Source organism: Lepus europaeus, chromosome 2, assembly GCF_033115175.1.
Source record: "Lepus europaeus isolate LE1 chromosome 2, mLepTim1.pri, whole genome shotgun sequence".
Lineage (NCBI taxonomy): Eukaryota > Metazoa > Chordata > Mammalia > Lagomorpha > Leporidae > Lepus > Lepus europaeus.
Window position 1 is genome coordinate 132637937 of NC_084828.1, and position 7882 is coordinate 132645818.

The following is a 7882-nucleotide window of genomic DNA, read 5'->3' on the forward strand; positions in this document are numbered from 1 at the left end:
GGTATGGAGTTGTCCAGTGACCCTAAAGACAATATCAACTTAAGCCAACATCTGTACGTTTTCTAAAGCATGTACATTCATAATCCTGGTTGAGTCACACCAAGATCACTCCAATTTCTTTCTAGACCTTTCTTACATAACATTAACAGAACAGTGAGTTTCAGTACCAACCAATGCCAAACTGGGAATTACACTTTAGAGACTGCTTATTTGGCAGTGCAATAACTTTTAAATAGAAAGGGCTTACTTTGGTACTAAAATATCAGAATGGAAACACAGCCAGGAGCAGGACCTGCAGTGATCGGAGTTCTTTAATTAGATTCCACTACCACAGACCCACTGGAAAAAGTGGAGATTTTAAATACCAAAGGAAACAGGCCCAAAGGAACACTCAGCCTCCTGTTTTTTCCTGGTGCTGTGCATATGCTGATGGTGGCCAGGTGGAGGATTTGGCTAGCCCCGCTAATTGCTTCTATCTGGAGGAATAAGCAAATAGTGCAGTAACGGTGCGCTACCCCCAGATACAAATTAAACAGCACTAAAGTGCACTTAGAAGAAATTAACAAAGGTCCAGAATGGAAGGTGACTTTAAAAAATTCAATTTCTTTTTATTTCAATTTTACGATTAATGGGAAATGAATAAATGAAAAGACCAAGGAGAGAGACAGAGACAGAGAGGAAATAATAAAGGATTATTACTATAACACAAAGTTTTCTAGATATGATTTTTGAATGAGCTGAGTAAAGGAGATGGAGTTTTAATCATTTTTCAGTTTTAAAGATCATTATTACTTGTAAAAATTATTTTGGAAACCCCCAGTTAAGCCCTGAGAGTTTGGATTTCAGAGCAAAGAAATCAGAAGATTTTGATTTATTCTCCCTACAGAGACAATGTTATGGCTGTTTGTCTTGTTAGCCAGCTGGGTGTGATTTTCCTTTATGCAGTATCAGGAAAGCTGACACGGTATGTGGTATAAAAGTGAGTTGCTTACACTTGATGCTAAAATCATGACACCGACTCTGGAGTGCAGAAAACACCATAGCATATCATTGGTATATTTTCCATCAAACAGATTTGTAAACATAAAATCCAATCACATTTCCTTATCATAGTTCAAAACAGTCTTTAGCTCATTGGCTGGGTTGTCTAAAGCTGACTACCATGTTCCTTCTTGAACGCTTGTCCTGTTTCTGGCTCACGATTGACAAATGCATTGGTTTCTGTGATTTTTATAATTGCTCTGTGAATTATCCCTACATTATATTTGAAACAACTGGGACTTAGAAATAATTGTTTATCATTGCATAATTGGTTGGGAGGTCAATAAGTGAATCAGAAATTGTGTTTATTTGAATGAGGGAGGCTTTAAAATTCTGTGAAGCGATGGAAATATATGAGCATGCAAGTTTCCCATGAACTTTCTGAAGCTTCCTCATACTTGAGACAAACAGAGGGAGATCCTTGTGGTCTAGAGTGACTCACCAGAAAAAGAGGATGGATATCTGCTTCCTGATCAGCCTGTCCTCAAGATGAATTTTGAATATCAAAAGAATACAAAATGCTTCCCATCACAGTGTTGAAGTAATTGGAGTGGATCCCATTTTCTTGGTCTAGACAGTGTGGTATTAAGAGCTTTTCTCCAATTAGTGTCCTTATAAAGTATAAATTATCGTTAATTTTTCTAGACAGTTTTCTGTTTATGTGGCTGAGATTTTTTGTTGTAAAATTAGGTCAGATGGTTTTAGACAAAGTTGTATTTAGATGTTGTCACATGCATTTTATTAAAATGAGATGTTTATCATTTCATAAATTTCCCTTCCTCATTGATGAGTCGAATCCATCTAACACATTTTTTAAAAAAGATTGATTTATTTATTTGAAAGTCAGAGTTACACAGAGAGAGAAGGAGAGGCAGAGAGAGAGAGAGAGAGAGAGAGAGAGGTCTTCCATCCATTTGTTCACTCCCCAATTGGCTGCAATAGCCAGAGCAGAGCCAATCTGTAGCCAGGAGCCCAGAGCTTCTTATGGGTCTCCCACACAGATGCAGGAGCCCACGGACTTGGGCCATCTTCCACAGCTTTCCCAGGCCATAGCAGAGAGCTGGATCAGAAGAGGAGCAGCCAGGACTCGAACCGGCACCCATAGGGGATGCTGGCACTGCAGGCGGTGGCCTTACTTGCTATACCACAGCGCCAGCCCTGTCATCTAGTATAATTTAAAAGTAAATTTTATTTATGAGCCTCTTGTGTTCCTATTGTTTCCATATGTATTCATTTTCTTTCTTTACTCATTGGGGGGGTTTAACCATCTCTGAGTTACTCAGTTCTCACTACAGAGAACTCAGTGGCCTGTAAGGATAATCCGGTAAGGTGCATCAAGAATGCTGTTTGAGGAGGAGGGTGCTAGGCAGGTGTGTGAATTGTTAGTACATCTTTGAGTGCCAATGTATGGTTATTGTATTTGATGTGGATAAGAATTCTGAATTCAAACTTTCCTACAATTGTTTTAAAATATTTATTTTATTTATTTGAAAGAGTTACAGAGAGAGGTAGAGACACAAAAAGAGAGAGGTCTTCTAGTCTTCCATCTGCCGGTTCACTCCCTAAATAGCCACAAGCTGAGCCAGAGCTGAGCTGATCCAAAGCCAGAAGGCAGAAGCCAGGAGCTTCTTCTGGGTCTCCCATGTGTGTGTAGCAGCCCAAGCACTTGAGCCATCCTCCGCTGCTTTCGCAGGCACATTTGCAGGGAGCTGGATTGGAAGTGGAGCAGGCAGGACACAAACCAGCACCCATCTGGGATGCTGGCACTGTAGGTGAGGGCTTTAACCTACTGTGCCACAGCACTAGCTGCCCTATGATTTTCTTGACCATCCATAAATATTTTCAGGGTTTTGTTAATACTAATTTTATTTAAAGTACAGGATTACTAATGGAGGCTTAATTTGTAAAGGAAGAGTTTGATATTTAAGTTGATAGAAATTATGTCTGCTGGGGCCAGTGCCGTGGCTCACTTGGTTAATCCTCTGCCTGCGGTGCAGGCATCCGATATGGGCGGCACCAGTTTCTAGTTCCGGTTGCTCCTCTTCCAGTCCAGCTCTCTGCTGTGGCCCGGGAGGACAGTGGAGGATGGCCCAAGTGCCTGGGCCCCGCACCCGCATGGGAGACCTGGAAGAAGCACCTGGCTCCTGGCTTCAGATCGGCTCAGTGGCAGTGTAGTGGCCATTTGGGGAGTGAACCAATGGAAGGAAGACCTTTCTCTCTATCTCTCTCTCTCTCTCACTGTCTATAACTCTACCTGTCAAATAAATTAAAAAAAAAAAGCAATTATGTCTGCAAATACTCTACTTTGGCGATTGGGTAATTTTACTCACTGTACATTGACTCAGGCTAGCAGACAATTGCCCACTTTCCTTCTGAACCGTGGAGGCTGCTTTCTTCACTTTACTTATGACAAAGAATCTTGTCCTGAGCAAGCAAACCAGGCCTGCATTTCAAGTGCATTTCCCTCCTTGCTCAAATCCCTGTCATTTGCTATAAATAAATCTATTCAAGGGTCTGCCCCCGATGGGGCTGCTTCATTCCTAAGTGCACTGGGAAGTAGTTGATGGACAGAGACAAACGGATATGAAGGCAATGAAGAGAATGAGAAGACATAAGGCAAGAATAATGGAAAGGCTGATCCCAAAGGAAGTAGGAAGCTGCAGAATGAAAGGATGAGGGAGGGGGATTACGGGTGGTTCAGGAAAAGTTTGGGGACGGGGAAAACCAGAAAGCCACAGAGAATAACTTGTCCTGAAGTTTTCTTCTTCTCAAGCTGAGTTTGTAAACTGGGACTCACAGAGGAAAATGAGGGGGTTGATGAGTTGGGATTTGGAAAAATTATATCTTTTTTTTGCTGACTTCCATCTGAAATTTGACATTTTTAACCTCTGTAGTATTGGAATGCTGATGACTCTGTCTTTAATAGAAGTAATAATAATTTTCATAGCACAATGTAATTGCTACAGATATTGAAATATTATTTATTTTCATAACTTCTTTGAAATTGGCACTGATTAACAAAAGCAAAACTAAAACTAAAGGGCTAGACTGTGGTACAGTGAGTGGGTTAATCTACCACCTACGACGCAATCATCCCACATGATCAATTGTTCGAATCCTGTCTGCTCGGCTTCTGGTCCAGCTCCCTTCTTATGCGCCTGGGGAAGCAGCAGAAGACAGCCCCAGTACTTGGCCCCTGCCACACATGGGGCAACCTGGATGGAGTTACGGGCTGCTGGCTGGGGCCTGGCCATTTGGGGAGTGAATCAGCAGACGGAAGATCTCTTTCTCTGTGTCTCTCCTCCACTCTATTACTCTCTTTTTCAAATGAAAATGAAATAAATCTTAAAGAAATTGGCACTAAACTTATTTAATATTGTAATGAAGTAAATGCCACTATTATGTGATAATGTTTACTTTGTTTCAATATAATCAATTTCCTCTCTAATCCTATGAACTTATTTTATACATTTAAAAATATCCTGAGCATGGGTTCCTAGGGTTCATTAGATAGCAGAGGGGTCCATGGTGCAGAGAAGTTAGCAACCGCTGGTAGATGGTGCAGCCTCCCACATCAATGGCTTACATTTATGCTCCCGGTCTGCAGGGGAGCAGGGTTTGAAGCGCCGACCTCAAACAACCTTGTTTGTACAGATATGAACTTCATGTGTTCTATGACACGAGAAAGGTTGGGAGCACTGCTGTGAGTTACTAGTGCTTTGACTTTTAATGCTGGTCTTGCAAAGACACTACACTTTCCCAATTTATATAGGAAGTTATCTTTTTTTTAAGTTGAACAAGTCCACATTTTTATAATTTTAAATTGACAGATGACATTGAATTTATTTACTGTGTACAACATGATACATTGAAATATGTATTTCCTTTACTTAATTAACAGGTATTACCTTACATTGTTTACACATTAGTGGTGTGAACACTCACATCTCTCTTACAATTTTTCCACTACATTGTATGATAAATCCAATTTTAGATATTTGGCTTTTTCGATATTATTTTTGACTGACACATCATAATTACACACATTTATGGGGTAGAATGTGATGTTTCAACTTGTGTGTACATAGTGTAATGATGAAATCAGGGTAACTAACATATATCAACGTAATGTTCACCATTTCTTTATGGCTACTACATACAAAATCCTCTCTTTGAGTTATTTTGAGATACACAATGCATTACTGTTGACTGTATTCACCCTACTGTGCCGTAGCACACCAGAACTGTTCCTCCTATCTCTGTGTAACACCACACCTGTTGGCCATTCTCTCTTCTTCCCCCTTTCCCTTTACTTTCTCCAGCCTCTGGTAGTAACCATTTTTTACCAAATTTCTATGAAATCAAATATTTTAGATTATACATATGATTGAGACCATGCATTATTTATCTTTCTGTGCTTGGTTCATTTCACTAACATAATGTCCTCCAGGTCCATCCACATCACAAATGACAATATTTCATTTTTTTTTGAGGCTTAATAGTGTTCCCTTGTGTATATGTACCATCTTTTCTTTATCTGTTCATCTACTCGTGAACAGTTAGGACTATTTTTACTACTTTTTTTTTTTTAAAGATTTACTTATTTGAAAGAGTTACAAAGAGAGAGGGAGATCTTCCATCTACTGGTTCACCCCCCTGAGATGGCTGCAATGGCCAGAGCTGAGCCAGGCTGAAGCCAGGATCCAGGAGCTTCATCCAGGTCTCCTACATGAGTGGTTGGGGCCCGAACACTTGATCTATCTTCTGTTGCTTTTCCCAGTCCAATAGTGGGGAGATGGATAGGAAGTGAAGCATTCAGGGCACAAACCAGCGCCCATATGGGGTGCCGGCATTGCAGATGACAGCTTTCCTTGCTACGCCACAATACTGGTCCCTATTTATTTATTTATTTTTAAGATTATTTATTTATTTGAAAGGGAGAGTTGCAGAGAGAAAGAGAGAGAGAGAGTTCTTCCATCTGTTGATTCACTCCCCAAATAGCTCCAACAGCCAGAGCTGGGCCAGTCAGAAGCCAGGAACCAGGCAAGAGCTTCTTCTGGGTCTCCCTTGTGGGTACAGGGGCCCAAGCTCTTGGACCATCTTCTACTGCTTTCTCCAGTTATAGCAGAGAGCTGGATCAGAAGTGGAGCAGCTGCAACTCGATCTCGTGCCCATATGGGATGCCAGGGTCATAGGCAGAAGTTTAATTCCCCATGCCACAATGCTAGCCTCTATTTTAAATTTTTTAAGCAACATCAATATTGTTTTCCATTAAGCTATACGAATTTACATTGCCATCTACAATGCATAAAAGTTTCCCTTTCTCCATGTCCTCACCAGCATTTTTTTTTTTTAAACAATAACTATTCTAACTGGAAGGAGGTGATATCTCATTGTGGGTTTTCTCTGCATTTTCCTAAATGGTTGGTGATGTTAAGCATTTTGTCATATATCTGATAGTCATTTGTACATCTCCTTTTTTGGTTCATAACTGAGAAGTTATTGGTGTTGAGAATTAGTACACAGACATTTCAATTTGTACACAGTTCTTAGCATGTGTACCAAAAATCTAAAAAAGCCATGGATTGTCATTCTTTCTTTAAAGCTATCCCAGTGACTTTCCAGCTTCAAATTTGGAGGTTGCTCATCTTTAAGAAGCTATCAAGTACCAGTATGTTTGAAGGCTGTTGTTACATAAATCCCCTTCATTCTCAATTTACTATGATATAGATGGCATACTCAAATTTTCAGTCTTTCTCAGTACATTAACATAATTATTAGGGAAACTTGACTATCATAACCAAAGATGTTAGAGCACACATGGTTCTGACTGAGCAATGAGTAGTGTTCTGTAGGAAACAATTCTACTAAAATAACATGGAAGAAGCAGTGAACATATTCAAGACATATTAAATGCACAATGGAGACACTGAATTGCCATTAAGTCTGTGTTGTGTTGCATGGAATGTTAACCTGACACCCCAAGAATCAAAGCCTCCCATAATTCAATATCCCACTATTTTCCTGGTTGTACTATAAAAGAAACAACCAGTAAATGATTTCATCTCTTTAAAAAAATCACTTATACTTAAAAAATGCGACGAGGTGGTCTTCTCTCCTTCTTAAAAATGTTTCTAGAGCTACTAAAAAACTTGCATTTACAAAATTGTTGCGAAACATTCTCCTGGATTGTCCAAGAAGGGAGACAGGACCACTGATGAGACATGGTGTGTGATATTTATCAGAAATGGCTCTCTTCTCTCCTGCTTCCTCAGAGGCTGCACTCTCCCCAGTTTTAGTTTCTCTGTTTTCTGCAGGCAGATCTATAGTTCCTTGGTCAGCTGCCTCGGCCTGTGTTACCTTTGCTCCTCTCCTCCCCTCTGCATGCATTTATTTTTTGTCTGACCAGTTAACCTTCCCTGCTACCTTCTTGGGCTTTGTTTCCAGTTTTGCTGGAGCTGGTTTAGCTGACAACCATGCCGATCTCATCTTAGGCTCCTCCTCCACCACTGCCTTGGCAGAGCTGACCTTCCTCTTGGGCATCTTCCAAGTGTGGAAGGTGTGAGGCAGGTGCCTGTAGATCAGTGCCAGCCGAGAGCCTTTGCGAAGCTGGGCTGCCTGGCTGCAGCCGCTCCTCCTGCTGCCCAAGCTGCTGAATGTCTTTTTTTGAGAAATTTCTATTTAGGTCTTCAGGTAACTTTAAAATTGGATTATTTATTTTTTTCTATTAAGTTGTTTGGGTTCTTTATAAATTCTGGATAATATCCCCTTATTAGATGTCGCAACAATTATCACTCATTCTGCCGGCTGCCTGTTAGCTCTGTTGATTGTTTCCTTTGCT

At 40.5% G+C, this 7882-nt stretch overlaps 1 pseudogene; it reads right to left on the minus strand.

The window, feature by feature from the left end:
- Positions 1-7119: 7119 nt before the first annotated feature.
- Positions 7120-7584, minus strand: LOC133751785 (non-histone chromosomal protein HMG-14-like; annotated as a pseudogene).
- Between the last annotated feature and the right edge of the window lie 298 nt (positions 7585-7882).